Raw genomic sequence first — 17809 nt, forward strand, 5'->3', positions numbered from 1 at the left:
GGCAGTATTGGAACAACTCATCAAGTGATGTTTCCACCACTGAACCAAATTAGTGCATCTAGGGCAATGACATGGCACCATTGTACTGGAACAAAAAGACAATGATTACCTGATGTTTGTGGCAGCAAATCAGACCAGTGACCACCAAGAGTAGCAGCAATCAACAAGTGAGGCAGTGTGTCAGATTGAGGGGTGTGATACAGGGCATCACACATGATTACTTCACATACCACAGCTTCTCTGGTCTGGCAAAAACTCTTAATGAAAAACAAGTCTGGGAAGGCATTTCCAAGCACCTTTATGGCCCATGAGGCACCATTGGAAGGGAAGTGTTTTTGCCCTAAGAGCTCTTGTGGAAAGACACTACAGGGTAATGTAAACTTTGAGGGCAATGAAAAAACCCGCCCTTATTGAAATGTTGTTATGCAATGAATTACCTTTATGCTGCTACCAGTACACTGTAATTTACGAACCTGACATTAGTAAGTCCAAACAAAATGGTTACAGTGCTACGTAACTTGAAGAAACATCTTGACTGTGAAGCTACTGAGGCCTCATGTCACTGAATGAACATTGTTTCCAGCCAGCTAGACTAACACTGAGTCCCAGGATATATATAATTTTGATAGTAACAAATATACCCATTTGAATTGAAAAGGAGCCCAGTGAGCTGGGAGACTCAGAACCTGGGGAAATGCAGACTTGCTTCATTCACGGCTGTAGCATTGCAGGGAGGGCTAGGCTGTGGGGGAAATAATGTGGTTCAGGGACTGTGAGACACTACCAGCCTGCAAGTGCCTATGTATTCTAGGGGAGTCCAGACAAACGCAACACAATGAACATCCTCTTTGTTAATTACCCCACTGCCTTTCCTCTTCATCACCCAGCAATTACATCCAGGAAACACAGGGTATCCTGACCATGTCAAATACCTCCACCAGAATGGCTTCCCCACACAACACAACTAAGAAGATAACCTGACAGACTTAATTATAGCAAATAAGCTTGTTTTGGCTCCATACGTTTGGTTCTGTAGTAGTCATATATCCTGCTGAGACATAGATTTGGCCATTAAAATGCTGTCATTTGTCAAGAGGCCTGGAGAAAATGGAACATATTTCTCAGATTAACCCCTGGTGTTCTACTAGTATGTGTTGTTGGAACACTAGATTTTCATGTGAAGATCTGGACGGGACATAAAATGTTGCAAAAAGTTTGGGAGTCATGTTTCAATGTTTCACTCAGCTCTCTCCATAAACGTATTCCAGGGCTGGCATTATGTCAGATGTGTCAATGTTATGTATGTGAAACATTTGTTAATTGTTCATTCAGATGAAGTGAGTGAGTGAGCTGATGAGTGAGGTTCATACTACCTTACGGAATGTTGAGTTTATGTCACTGTCTGCAGTCTGTGTGTGGTATATAACAGCGACACATTTCAAAGACTTGAAACAATCCTTTGTCCAACTGAAACCCGGCCTTGAAGATGTCACCTCTCTCTTTGACCAACTAAATTCAGTCTATTAAAAACTGAGGCGCTCTGGACTGATGTATCATGTTTTCTTCTGATATTGGATTATGGGCAAGCCAAATGGTGAAAGCATTTGCTCATGACATCAGTGTCTTGGGTTCCATTCCCTCATGGGTACAGTATGTGATACTATTTTGTGGTGTCTTCCATCTTGATATAACTCAATATTGCTCAGGCTCCCAAGGTTAATGAAGATAGATAAATGGCTGATTACTGAAGAACTATCAATAGCTATCTGTTCCATCCATCCAATACACATTTGGTAACACTGTGGGCAGTAAATAGGGCAGTATTGGGGGCAAGGAAGGCTGCCAACTTCCCTTTCCAAACTGAACCACTAAGGTAGAGAAAACATTCTCTCGATTAAGGTGTGGTATCAGTAAATGTGAAACTTAAAAAATAAACCTGTAGAAATTTGGGAAACTTTGGTTTCATTGCCATGTAAACAGGCGCCATACACTTTCCTTCCACAGGGAGTGTAGAGGTTCTTTCCCAGTACAGCAACATTTTTTTTTATAAAATCACCTGAGTATCACAGAGATCCAAACTTTAAGACTAAACAAATCTTGTCTACTTCATTTGTTCAATTAATGTTTAATATACAACATTTGAAATATCTCTTTGAAATTGAAGGAGCTATTTGACATGTGGTGATTGAAGTACTTTGTATAATTTGACCAGTATCTTTGATTTGGAGCTATTTCTTTGATTCTTGACATTTTTTCTCCGAATGTTTCCCTTATTTCTAATGGAGCCGCGGTTTTGATGAGGGAATGTGGAAGCATAAACAAAGGGGGCAGCAAAAACATCTTATTGCTCTCATCAAAACAGACATCCTCCACAGAATATCCAAATATCTAAAAATATAGACTGAATCAGATTCCACTTGATAAAACAATATGGCTACCACGTGTCAGGTGACACGACCAATCTGTGTAAACCTAGTGAACCACACAACAACATTTGAAATCATTACGTATTGATGCGGCCAAACCTTAAAAAGAAGAGACGGATCACTGGGTAAAAAAAGTGTACGTCTTGTTTTTGATAAGATTTCCTGCGTAACGACTTGCAACTCTCTGAGAGCAAGTATATCCATCACTTTGCCGAGGATCTCCTCATCACTGTACCAGCATCAGTAAACATATCAATAGGGCCGGATCAACCTTTCGAATCATCAGTTGTAAATATTTGTGGGTGGGTGCCAAACAAAATATAACTTCATCTCGCTGCCTAGCTTAATTACTCAAACATGTGCCAAATGTTTTATTGCATCTAGATCGGGCTAATTTTTGCTCCCTTAAGATTACCGCCATTTTACATCAGCCGCTTGTCTTTTGACATATACAGCTGTAGAGAGATCAAATTCCATCACTTCCCAATCAAGAATCCCCTTGGGGTAATGCCATGTTTGCCTACCAGTCCAGCCACGGTGTCAGTTTCTCAGATAAAAATAATCACTACTTTTGAATATCATCCCGACTCCGCTTGTTCATGGGACACCTCTCATAAAGCTCCCGAAAAATATTTGTTTGTGAAATTTATTTTCAAAGGATCCCATACCAAGGATTACTGTTAATAAGCTTCTTTGTACATGTAAATTCTGACCATCTTATCAAGAGGTAATGTACCTCACATCTGTACAAATAAAATACTTCATCACAATATGGGACTTTAAGTGTTAATATCTGGGGATGGTTGTCTCTCACTTGAGGGTTACGGTGGTACTTCCACACCTCTGCCACGCCCCCTCCCCCCACCCTATGGCGCCATGCATGTAGCTGCATGTGCAGATCAGATTAAGCATCTACCTAAAACAACAGATTCATAACACACCTAGAACCTAGCATACATACATCTAGAAGTTTTAAAGATTTAAGACGACGACAGGCCCTTCTTTCTCTCTATGGTTCATCACTTCTCCTGAGTTTAGTTTAAAAACACATATTTGCTGTTTACTTGATTGTGAAAAGTTAACATGTAGATTGCTTCTCCTTTGTGCTTTAAAGATATATACAGCTGACGGGAAATGATGCATTCACATATAGCTAATGGACAAAAAGTGAAAGCTCTGAGTCAGTACAATATTATATTACTATTACAAGCATAAATATTACATGCAATATCCCTCATTCCCCATGAAATGGATTTTTTTAACTCTCTTGTCACCTATGATAATTAGAAGCAACTAACTTAACACTTGTTCTTAAATTATTCATAGATATTCATAAAAAACAGAACTGACATATACTGAGTCTGCTCTAAGTGTGCTAAGACTAATCACCTACAACTATCTTCATACTTATTACTTTCTGACAAGGACCTCTGATGACAAGCAGGATTAATGTATATACTAGAATGTGTTTTTCAGAATAGCTACTGGCCTAAAGCTAAATGATAATGAGCTGGTTTTTATACAAATGTGCCCTTTCAGCATGTTGGAAATCTAATTAACTTGGGAGCAAAAACACAGCTAAGCGAGAGCCATGACACATGATCGGCAGTCAGCGTCAATCTAATTAACCTACTTTCTTTTTTAACAATATCTACAGTCACCTTTGTAATTAGGATGGGATACAACCAAGCCAATATAATTACACCACTAAAAAACTTGACACCAGCGTTAATTACAATTCCTAGAAGCATAGAATATTAATATGTAAACACATCTTACATTATGAATGATGTCCCTCTACACCCAAGTAGTCTACGGAACAGCAATTAAAAATAGTATCTGTTCTAAGCTTCATGTTATGGAACTAACAAAAAAATTGAAACAGCTCATCTGGGGAATGCGGCTAAATCTGTAAAAATTGCCAATTCATGTCTGAATGAACAAAATTAAAGTAACTCAGAATTGCCCTAAAATCAGTTAATAATTTACTATTCTTATCTGTATTTACCATTAATTAGTAAGTGTGAATACAGATCAGTGCATACCCAGCAAGTTCTGTGCCATTTTACAGAAACAACTGTCAAAAGTTCCACTCAAAAAACACTAGAGCATTAAATACATTCATAACAAAAGTACTTCATCACTAGAAATCCTTCATGAAAATTTATGCCTGAATGTCCAAGTCTTTAAGCCCTAATAGGTTAAGTGGGCAAGTGCAGCAAAGGAGTGCGTTCTATCTTAATGACAGTCTTATGTTATATTAACATAAATGTAATTTAAACAAGGCTAATTACTGCCCCTGGGCAAGATGTCCGACCTGAGTCCCAGCTTGCCATTAAGGACAATCCGTGTTCAACAGAGACAGCCCCCAAAATCACTCCCCAGGTCTCTCAAGCTATTCTTTCCCTCTAATTTTTCACTGGCTTCCATCAAGCTTATAATAAATATATACCAGCTTGATGACAATCTATGTTCCTGTTATCCTTCTATTCATCTCATCTCACAAAAGACTGGACATGCCTCCGGATGGGTACATGACCTCAAATAGGGGTCACTTCTTCATTCTGACATATCCATTTACGTGTAAATTTCTTTGTCCCACGACACAATATTTTGGGCAGAAAGAAAGGATTGAATTGAGAGAGGTGACAATGGACGGGATCTGAAGCAAACATTGCTGGTTGTCACTAACAATGAAGGGTTGTATGTTGTAGATGGCAGCACTGATCAACATGGGACACAGCATGGGGCTACCATTTCACGAGCCTGTCTTAAAATGATAAATTCATAATTAAAAATGATTGTAAGTTTTTATCCATTTCATAACAAGGAATTTATTGAATGCAGTTCTGATAAGGTACTTGATGTTTTCATACTTTTTTTTAAAGTTTAATCATGTCCACTTAATATTTAATAATCACAGGCAGAAACCTTAAAGTAAGAATGCAAGCTTGTTGAATTACCATGACAAAACAACAAGCCCATGACTTGTTTGAGTGGCATTTTAGAAGTTGGGACGTACAATATTGAACAAACTTTATAAATTTTGTTCTATGTTACCAAGCCCATGCAGAAAAAACATTGTTTAAAACAACATATATTCATCCATCAGGTCTCTATAAAGCAGATGATATAACCATTATACCTCTGTTAGCTGGAGTTAAGCATGTAACACCAATTATGTTTGGCCAATTGCTAGAAGGTCATGTGACATGCCAAACTGGCAGTATTTCTTAAATCAGTTGATCTATTTCCTAATCAGAAGGTTCGTACTGTTCTCCGAGACATCAGCAGCTCAGTTTGATTAATGTACGAAGGACAGAAAAAACAACTTCGGAAGCAAACTTATCTGAAATTCTTGTGTATTTGTTATAAGAACAAAATCGCTCCAAAAAAAACTTATCTTGAACAGTCCTGTTCAAACTGAGCAATGTGCTAATTACTGAAAGCCGAAAACCAAAGGACAATTAATGTACAGCAAATGGTTCTTTGTCTTCAGAGTGAGGCAAAAACTGCAGATTTCTGAGGTTTTCTATTCAAATATAGAATTTCCTTCTTTATCATCTATAAATTAGGTGTAGTGTTTTTGTAGAAGTTCTCCAGTTTGCCCACACAAAGATATCATATTTGGCCTACGTTGCATGGAAAAGTAATTAAAGCACTAACTCGGAGCAGCCTGGGCAATTTAGAGATGTCTGTCCCGATAGCACCTACAAACAAACTTTAGCAAATGTTCCTGAAAAAAATATCAGGATTCAAGTAATATACATTCCTTTCTTTAACACGCTTATTCTGGGAACCAAGTTTCCATGTCTTGATGAAGTTATTTCTAATTATTTATCAACAAAGAATTTCTTTTCACAACAAAAACTGTGAAATAAAAATGATTTATAGCAAATTCCGATGATCAGGACTGAACATAAATCGTGTTTGGTAAATGCAATAAGATCTGTTGTAATTACACCATAACTGACAAGAATAGGTCAACTGATCATTTCAAGAAAGTTCAAATTGGATTAAAACAGTTTGATATAACATAATATGGCTATCACAATGAAAGTCAAACAGACAATAAAAGAAACACACTTTGAACACAAAAAGAAAATTTGCGATCCAAGACATTTAACTTGCAGAGTAAGTCCACTAAGGAGAAGATGTTGGATGCCAAAGTTCTAGGCAGTAGCAGGTTAAGAGGCGCGACCTTTCCCCTTTCAAGATAAGCAAGGGAGGCGATTGCCGGCTGCTGAAGCCACAGTGCTGCCCCCTACTGGCAAGTGATGCAGCGTCAGTGACACCTCAGAGCTGGAAGGGCAAGGCTTTCATGCATCGTTATCAGTAACAAGATATCCCATATACCACCCCACCGATATGTGATCACGGCTCCGCTGGAATTACGTACAAAGTTATATGTCATCGTGTTAAAATAACATCAGATTAAGCCTTTAATGAATTCATTTCAAGATGAAAATTCCTTTTCTGAAGTAAATGGTGTTAAATGAGGTGTTTTACACTTACTTTATCTTAGGTTTATGTCTTTGGTACCGGTTTTATTAATATTTGATTAGAAAATTATATAGATTGTATAAAGTATAAAGTTTAAAACATCATATCAGGAATAAGTTAAAATCATCAAGAAACAAATACATTCTTTATTAAAATCTCCAAACGTGTCAGTCCCATTCAAAAGAATACTCATTATGTATTGATCTGCATAGTTCGTGACATAAAAAACAAACGACTTGTATACAAACTGTAATACTTACTTCTACAATCAGCTTGGTGTAAATAGGTTTAATCTATTCAATAATAACAGAAATGGAACAAGTCGAGAACCTAGTGTTGTAACATTGGTCATTCTCACTCATTTGTGAGTGAAATTAGAAACTAATGACTTATGACATTTTACACCTTGGAGCATGCTCATTAATTTATCACTTTCTTTCATTCTGTGTGAATGTAGAGTGATGTTAGCTCATTAAGCTCAAATACCAGCAGGATCATCTCAGCATTTCTAAATCATTACGCTCTTCACAGAAACTTAATGCCTTCCACATAAACCATCAGTCCTAAAACAACATTTAGTGTCCTAATTTGGAGCCAACTTGATGTAAGTAATTGAAGTCCTTTTTCTTTGATGCAGAATTTCATAATGAGATCATGCTTATAGAATTTTCTAAATGTTAAACGTAGAACTTTCATTGTAGAAACTGTTTCTTCCAAGCTGCTCTATTAACAAAGTGATTACTCATTTATTTGTGTTATGAAATATATTCAGTGTTGTGTTACAAATATAAGGTAGCCATACATCACTATGGAGTATTTGCAATTTCATCAATTCCTGCGCATGAATCAGAACTGAAAATTAAAGATGTTTGAACAGAAAAAGACTTTTTATTCTTGACTGCAAATTCAGAATTGTGTGGGCGCTATGAGACAAATTACTATATATGATGAACAGGAGTCACCTCTTACAGCTAGTATTTACTGAGTTAACCCTGCCTCTACAGTCCACATGTACAGAACATGAAAACACTAAACTTACAATGTACTGTAGGCGATGATATTATTTTATTCTCCGCTCCCTAAAAGGGCCCCAGCAATGTATAAAGTTTACGGTAGTTCTGTGGTACCATGAATATCCCATCAGAAGTGAACCACAGCCCTCTATTCTGATTAATTGAAGGACCCAGCATCAGGAGTCTGGCCTTGCCAATATGTTTTCTGCATGGGCTCCTGTTATGACGGGACTCCGCAGCATTTAGAAGGCAGATGCAAATACCAAACACCGACTGCATTCCCTCACAGAAATGCGATCTTCTTCAATTGTTGATGAGGGCGGCATGGCCTTCCATGATAAAGGGGGGCAGTTATCAGATAAACAATGGCCGACAAGGCAGCCTCATTACTATCGCTAAAGATACACCGGGGCCCACCAATAACAAACCTCAGTTTCCACCCGACTGGCCACAACAAAATCCACCGCAGTAATTGTCACCCCAGTTTACCTGGCGTCAATGTACCTGCTGTATTAAAGACAAAAAGCTCACAATAAATTAGCAATCTCTTTCTCGTCAAATACTGCATGTCTCGCCACAAAAGGAACATGCGTGGGAAAGTCGGGAAAGTTCAGTCTGGCTCTCATCCCCTCGTCTCAGGCTGTCCGTTGCTATTGATACTTGCAAATGATCAACAAATATTCCACTCAACCGAGAAAATCAAACATCTCTACAAAAAAGAAATACAATAAAATACAGTCAAGCACCTGTCTGAAACTATATCTTAACGCAAGAATTCACAATATAGTAATTACTCTGCTCTGTTGCTGGCAATTCTTTTAAGCCCCACAGTGTCCTGAATAGGGCCAGGGAGGGTTCTTTGGAGTGGTTAAAGGGTGGCAGGGGGGTGGTGGTGGGGGCAGAGGGTGGCGGGGGCAGAAGGATGTGGGGATAGGCCACGGGAAGGGGGAATGGCTTGGTGTGGTGTATTATCATCATGAGAACAATATCGAGATATTCTGGATAACTGTTTGATAACAGGGATAGTTTGGTGATTCAACTTGAAATGTTCTGACCGGTTAAAAGGGGTTCATGAGAAGGGTCAAGGGAGAACGAGTTAGTGTGGAGTATTAGCATCACCAGGATAATACAGAAGTGTTCTGGATGACTGTTTGATAACAGGGACAGGCAGGTGATTCAAATTAAAATCCAGCAACAATCATGGTCTGGAGAAGAAAAGAACAAGATGATTTGTTTAGATTCCTGGCGGAAGAATCAGGACAGTTGGTTATTTGATTGAGCTGCATAATGAAACGACATACTGAGCGTTAACGGAGATCCGAAGGTCAGAGCAGTACTCCAGGTTTCCGTGTATATTTGAGGAGGAGTTACAGATGCTTACAAAATGTAGCAGATTAAATGAAACGTTATATGAGAAAATTTGCATTTATTATCAAGTTGGAAAATGAATTCGGTAAAGAATTGATATAATTACAGGTAAAACGTCTCTCAATGTAAAGGGGTGGGCCTAGATTAGTTGTTGCGAAATATTGGTAAAACAGTTTAGTTTAAATTCAAAGTATGACAAAAAGACACCTGATGGAGGTGAATTCTGGACAAAACAATTCAGATATTGGCAGTTAGAGGTAGAGGGGGTTGGGGATTGGGAGAGAGGGGAATGGGAGCGGCAGATTGCTGGTAAATATGAGGGCAGGGGAGGGGAGGGGAGTAAAGTGATGGGGGATGGAGGCAAGATTGGCCCTGGTTGATCACTGCTGATAGTGTTTGATTTAAAGCTCCGTAAGATAACACAGGAATCTTACATTAGAACACACTGCATATACAGTATCACACTGTTACACAAACATATCAAACAGAATTGATGAGGTTAAATAATCGATCCACTGTACAACATTCTCTATATGTCAGATTTTGACTCGCAGAAAGAATTTGTCAAAAGACACATATTCAAAACCAATCAGTGTTTGGGGACTTTTTTGCCTCCTTGATCTGCATGATACAAAACAATTGCCATGGAATTCTATATGTTACTCAAATTACATCGTAAATGAAATCCTCCAAATATCTTTATATCTGAAACAGGAAGCATGTAGGCTGCATTGTCAGTGCTAGACTTTCCATTTGTTTGACAAACCAGTTATGAAACTGTGAGGCTGTTTGGCCTGTCATGTGACAGTGAAGACAACCGTGGTCATTTACGTAATCACACCCAGAAAGACAACGCTGATGTCAGTCTATTTCCATCTCCTGATTGACATCACAGAGAAGACATTTTTTTGCATTAGCTTCGCTGCATTATTTGGATCAAGTCGGACATAGAATTGAAGAAACAAGGCACCAGGTTTTTTTCTGTCAGTCCGAAATGAAAAGAACACCATTAATATTCTTCATTGAGCTAAAAATGTCATTGGCGACGAGTGATTTCATTAGTAATTCTATAGAGTGACTTCAGTCTACACAAAGGCGTGTAACCATCACAGGGACACTACTTCCATTGAATCAGATTTTGCTAATTTTGAGCAAGCTGTACAAGTATCTGATTCCACCTATAGTCTCTAAAGAAGCCCTGTTGATTAATGTGTCACTGACGAACATCAGATTCATTAGGCCAGACTCCAACAGCTTTTAGGCCGGCAAAATCTCGCCAGGAGTACTGATAAAAACTGACATTAATTCCCAGTAATCTACAGACCCATAATCATATTCACTTTGCTCATTTTTTTTCGCCCTCTTAGTATGCAGCGTATATTTGTGTCTTTCTCCCTAACTGGCCATACCTTAGGGAGTTTATCAGGAAAGGGAGATAATCCATATCTGAGAATGCCTGCCACCAAATATCATGTAAGATATTATCAGCAACCCCAACGTCTTCAGACCCTGTTATTTAAAAACAAGTCAATTTCAATTCTGATAAAGAACTTACAACTATGTTGCAAGCACCTTCTCAATGAAAGGATATTAGCAGATTGGCACTTTTTGCTAAAAGTTGGCCGATATTGTCTTACATTGGATGGGCGTGTGTCGACTCCCCTAACCTTCCACAGTTGGAAATACTTGATATTTTGGCAGAAGGCCTAATTAAGTCTTCCTGCTTGGGAATTCCACTTGGGTTTTGATAGCCCTAGCAAGACTATGGGCACCTGGTATCATTTTATACACATCACTCTGGTATATCACTGGTTCCATTTGCAATCTGACATGGGCCATATTTAGAACATGACAGCTCTTTGTGTTGGGACTGTTTTTCTTGGCTGCCATATTGCCTTATTGACTCTGATTCATCACCAGAGCTCAGCAACACTGCGAATAAATGAATCTCACTAATTCCTCACAAAATACATCCAACGAGAACATTCCACATATATTTATCATCGAATATAATACCACAATACCTTTGTATTATATATGAATGAGCAGGAAAGTAATGATTGAGGTAACATTTGGTAACTGTATGTAATGCAACGCCCGTGTGTAGCTCAATTAAAAAGCTGCAATAACAAAGCTGTACATGTGTCGGACTGCTACTGTAAACCTACCCATCACACTCCCAACAATGTAATCACGTGGTACAGCCATAAAGAGACTCATTGGCTACCCAACCATGAGTCCTTTTGAAATATTATTTTTTGTACCTCTTAACAAATCATGATAAATGATTTTAATCAAAATTACTGGTTCAACAAGTGTAAAATACCACTGAGGGTAAATGCCCTTGAAAAGGGTTACCAATTTTGAAATACTACTAGCTAACAAACTAATTGTTGCAAGGAAAATATGCATTTCGCCTCCATTTGGCAGAGAAATGTGTCAACTCAGCACAAATTATAGGAACTTACTTCAAAATGTTACAGAAATTATGACCAGTCAGCATAATATCTATATGTAACACTCTTTTCAGAACCCATCAAAAGCATATCAGACCTAAGGGGCAATGTTTATAACCTTCCAAATTGAAATTATTTCATCTCAGTATAGTAATGTTTGAGCAACCATAAAACATTCAAATCAGTGTAATGATGTTTAAGAGCAACCTAAATTTCATGTCGGTTCAACCCCTACATATGTGTTAACATGGTAGGTATTGATAAACAATATTCACAGAATCAAAAGCCATGAAACCCTCACACCAGTCCATGGGCTTTAACGAAGCTAATTAAACTCCCCCAATGTGAAATCAACTGATATGTAAAATTGAATATAAGTGGTAAGAGCAAATTGGGGCGAGCAGGCAGCCCTAATCACGCTATCATGGCAACAACTTCTTGAGGAGCCCAAATCTATCAACAAAGTCGAACCTAAAGCAATAAATTATAAATCCATTCATCATTTTCTTGAATTTTCATTTACACTCCTAAAACGTGGGTGAAAAAATGGCTTCATAATAGGAAAAGGTTCGTGAGTGAGAAATCCGACACATATTCTTATCATGTTTGACAGCAGGACCAGGCACTGCATGCCCACAGAAAGTGTCTGCACCTAGTAATAAACCCATTTACAACTCCCAAAGCAAAAAACATAACTCATAAACATCAAGATTTCTCAAGATAACTCTTGTATACAGAGGCAGGGAGGTAGATCTAAAAGCAGAGCCAAAACGTTAAAAAGTGGAAATTGTAATATTTGAGGATTGTGAGTTTCAGTCTATGTCTACAACTAAGAGGTTTGATGATAGACTCAATGTAGGCTGCTTGGGGGAAATGTCGTAAAATGTGTTATTGAAGGGTTCTATTATAATGCCAGTTGATTTCATCTTTTCACATCAGCTAGCTAAAGCTCTTCAAAGTCACTTGCTTTAAACAATTGTGTGAAAAAATATGTTTGATTGTACACATCACAGATTTAAATCAGAACTGCTAAAATTCTAAATTTATTTGAGAATGTAAAGACTTCAACTGAAGAATGTTTTCCTTAACAACCAAACAGCCCCATCACCAACATCACCTGTACACATTGGAAAACAACAATAATAACACAGAACTCAAATTAAAATGAATATCATCAATTAGAATATAAAAAAAATTATTTTAAGAAGACTGCCACCTCCATTGAAGGCAATTATAATCAAATGTTATCACCGACCTATCACTGACTTTTCATCATCTACCTGTATCATAAATTGTAACTATGTAATGTGATTAACGAATTGCTTGCTTTTGAATTTGGTGCTATTACATTTTCTGTTTTTATCTCATCACTATATGGCTGGAATAATGCCGACGTGACGTAAAGCCCAACTCCACTCAACTACTGCAACGACACCCAACAAGTACTGCAACGACACCCAACAAGTACTGCCACGACACTCAACAAGTACTGTTATGACACTCAACAAGCACTGTCATGACAGCCAACAAGTACTGTCATGACATCCAACAAGTACTGTCATGACATCCAACAAGTACTGTCATGACATCCAACAAGTACTGTCATGACACCCAACAAGTACTGTCATGACATTCAACAAGTACTGTCATGACATCCAACAAGTACTGTCATGACATCCAACAAGTACTGTCATGACATCCAACAAGTACTGTCATGACATCCAACAAGTACTGTCATGACATTCAACAAGTACTGTCATGACATCTCAACAAGTACTGTCACAACAAGTCATGACATCCAACAAGTACTGTCATGACATCCAACAAGTACTGTCATGACATTCAACAAGTACTGTCATGACATCCAACAAGTACTGTCATGACATCCAACAAGTACTGTCATGACATCCAACAAGTACTGTCATGACATCCAACAAGTACTGTCATGACACTCAACAAGTACTGTCATGACACCCAACAAGTACTGTCATGACATCCAACAAGTACTGTCATGACACTCAACAAGTACTGTCATGACATCCAACAAGTACTGTCATGACATCCAACAAGTACCAACAAGACATCCACATTCAACAAGTACTGTCATGACACTCCAACAAGTACTGTCATGACATCCAACAAGTACTGTCATGACATCCAACAAGTACTGTCATGACACTCAACAAGTCCAACTGTGTCATGACGACAAGTACTGTCAACAAAGTACTGTCATGACATCCAGTACAAGTACCAACAAGTCATGACACTCAACAAGTACTGTCATGACATCCAACAAGTACTGTCATGACATCCAACAACAAGTACTGTCATGACATCCAACAAGTACTGTCATGACACAACAAGTACTGTCACGACATCCAACAAGTACTGTCACGACATTCAACAAGTACTGTCATGACATCCAACAAGTACTGTCATGACATTCAACAAGTACTGTGTATGACACCCAACAAGTACTGTCACGACATCAACATCAATCCAACAAGTACTGTCATGACATTCAACAAGTACTGTGTACTGTCATGACATCCAACACTCCAACAAGTACTGTCATGATACTGTCACGACACCCAACAAGTACTGTCATGACATCAACAACAAAGTACTGTCACGACATTCAACAAGTACTGTCATGACACCAACAACAACAAACTGTCATTAACAAGTACTGTCGATGACATCCAACAAAGTACTGTCATGACATACCATGACACAAGTACTGTCATGACATCCAACAAGTACTGTCACGACATCCAACAAGTACTGTCAATGACATTCAACAAGTACTGTCAATGACATCCAACAAGTACTGTCATGACATTTAACAAGTACTGTCACGATTTCCAACAAGTACTGTCGACATCCAACAAGTACTGTCAACAAGACATCCAACAAGTACTGTCATGACATCCAACAAGTACTGTGACATCCAACAAGTACTGTCACGACATCCAACAAGTACTGTCATGACATCCAACAAGTACTGTCATGACATCCAACAAGTACTGTCACGACATCCAACAAGTACTGTCATGACATCCAACAAGTACTGTCACGACATCCAACAAGTACTGTCATGATCAACACTGTCATGACATCCAACAACTGTCATGACATCCAACAAATTACTGTCCAACGACACATTTCAACAAGTCAACAAGTACTGTCATGACATCCAACAAGTACTGTCATGACATCCAACTACTGTCACAACATCCAACAAGTACTGTCATGACAGCCAACAAGTACTGTCATGACACCCAACAAGTACTGTCACAACACCCAACAAATACTGTCATGACACTCAACAAGTACTGCCACGACACCCAACAAGTACTGCCATGACATTCAACAAGTACTGCCACGACACCCAACAAGTACTGCCACAACATTCAACAAGTACTGCCATGACATCCAACAAGTACTGCCACAACATCCAACAAGTACTGTAACGACACCCATAAAGTACTGTCATAACATCCAACAAGTACTGTCACGACACCCATAAAGTACTGCCACAACATCCAACAAGTACTGTCACGACACCCATAAAGTACTGTCATAACATCCAACAAGTACTATCACGACACTCAACAGGTACTGCTAATAAAACATCAAGCAAATACTGACGAAATCTCCAACAACAGCCAAATAATTATCTACCCTAGAACAGACAAAAAGTAATCCAACTCAATCAGTACGGGAAAGGTAATGAAGCATCTCAAATTCAAAATGGCTGCCATCTACCTGACACACTGCCCCAAACCAATTCAGTATCATGAGTCTGTCTCTGTAGGAGTGATTAAGAAAATTAACTGCAATGGATGAAACACAAATACACTAGTGTCCATGGCTTGTCTTTCACGAGCAAATAATCACTTAATTACTAAGGTGGGCCTAGTTACATATTAGCGGAGTACTGAATTGATTTACCTAAATTAACCTTACTGTTTCATTTCAACGTATATATAGTCAAGGAGTCAACTACTGATTGTGTCTAACAAGAAATTGGTTTCAGATTTCAATTAATTCAATTAATTTCTTTCCAAGAAATTGCCATTTGCTTAATCATAAGATATACCTTTTCAAATCAACATCTCAAAATTGCCGTTATTAACTTTGCAAGCCTACATTATACTTTAATTACATTGCACTAGCTCACAAATAAAATGGAACTTATATTAATTACTCAGTGGATATTCTATTTCTATTAACTTGTACATTTATTTTAACACATCATTATCCAGATGTATTTGTTGTGTTGAACTGAAATCTGCAGCATCCACAGTAAAAATCTTATGTACAAACTGGTGTCAAATTCATGACTGTCTTCCATTCCTGCTATTCTAAAAGCAATCTGACACCCAACTACCATTGTATGGCTGTGACGTTAATCAACATACAAACAAACAATCCTTGCATGACTAACATCTTCCACTGTTTCATCGTACCAATATTTGTCTGACCCTTACCTACCACTGTTGGACCGCTGACACTGTCTGACCCCAAGCTACCATTGTCTGATCTTCACCTATCATTGTCTGATCCCAACTACCACTATTTGATCTCCACTATTCATTTTGTAACCCACCATATAAAAGTGCCTCATCGCCATCTACCTTTGTTGTACCCACACCTACCATCCATGCCTACCATCGTCTCACCCACACTTACCATCACCTCACCCACCATCATCCCACCCACACCTACCATCTCTCACCCAACCCTACCATTGTCTCACCCACACCTACCATCATCTCACCCACACTTACCACTGTCTCACCCACACCTACCATTGTCTCACTCACATCTACCATCGTCTCACCCACACCTACCATCATCTCACCCACACCTTCCATCATCTCACCCACACCTACCACTCTCACACACACCTACCATCATCTCACCCACACCCTCCATCGTCTCACCCACACCTACCATCACCTCACCCACCATCATCTCACCCACACCCACCATCATCTCACCCACACCAACCATCATCTCACCTACACACATCTCACCCACACCTACCATCATCTCACCCACACTTACCAGTCTCACCCACACCTACCATTGTCTCACTCACATCTACCATCATCTCACCCACACCTACCATCATCTCACCCACACCCCCACACCTTCCACCATCTCACCCACACCTACGTCTGTCTCACCCACCATCACCTCACCCACACCTACCATCATCTCACCCATAAATACTGAAACATGATCAACTCCTGTCAAAACCAAATATTCCAATCAAAATAACAAGACCGACTGTCACAGACAGAATCCATGACAATATGTGAAAATTAATCTTCTAACCGAAAACCATCAACCCTCCCCCTTTTTGAATCCACTCTTTAAAAGATACTCACCTCTGATTACTATTGGTCTTAACACAAAAGTGTCATTATTTAATTCTTGACATTCAACAGAATAGGGACGTATCTAGGTCGTTATGTCCTTCACAACATACTAAATTCACATTTGTCCTAGTTGATGTAATGGCCTAAACCCTGCACGATGAAACAGTCCGTACTCTCCCCATTCTATTAGTTCTACATGAAATACCCATATGTCAATTCAAAATGAGAAATCCAAAAGTTGATGTGAATAGTAGCAATATAAACGATTGCAATTCCACAATGACATCCCGGGAGGTTCCGAGTCAGGTCTAGAGTTAGAATCAACCCAAAATACATGATATTTGTCAGACTGAATCCCGCACAAGGCGTCTCATACCAGATCATGTGGAAGTTGGTTTTCTTCATTGCAAAATGCTGCCCATTATTACAATATGGGCGGAAATCTCTGCCTGGACCTAATCCTGTGGTCACAACATCTCCATCCAAGCGTCACTTCTGGTCATCCCAAGGGGCCACAGATTCAACTGCCAGGTTTTTTATGTTAAGCTTGATTTAAACCATTTGATCATAATGGCCACTCACCTGTGCACAGATTCACTGGCTCGAGAGCTGGGTATTGCTGTGACAACAACCATCCAAACCCACATCAGACC

The sequence above is a fragment of the Haliotis rubra genome, unplaced genomic scaffold (genome assembly GCF_003918875.1).
Source record: "Haliotis rubra isolate DU_JTF1 unplaced genomic scaffold, ASM391887v1 Scf76, whole genome shotgun sequence".
Taxonomy (NCBI): Eukaryota; Metazoa; Mollusca; class Gastropoda; order Lepetellida; family Haliotidae; genus Haliotis; species Haliotis rubra.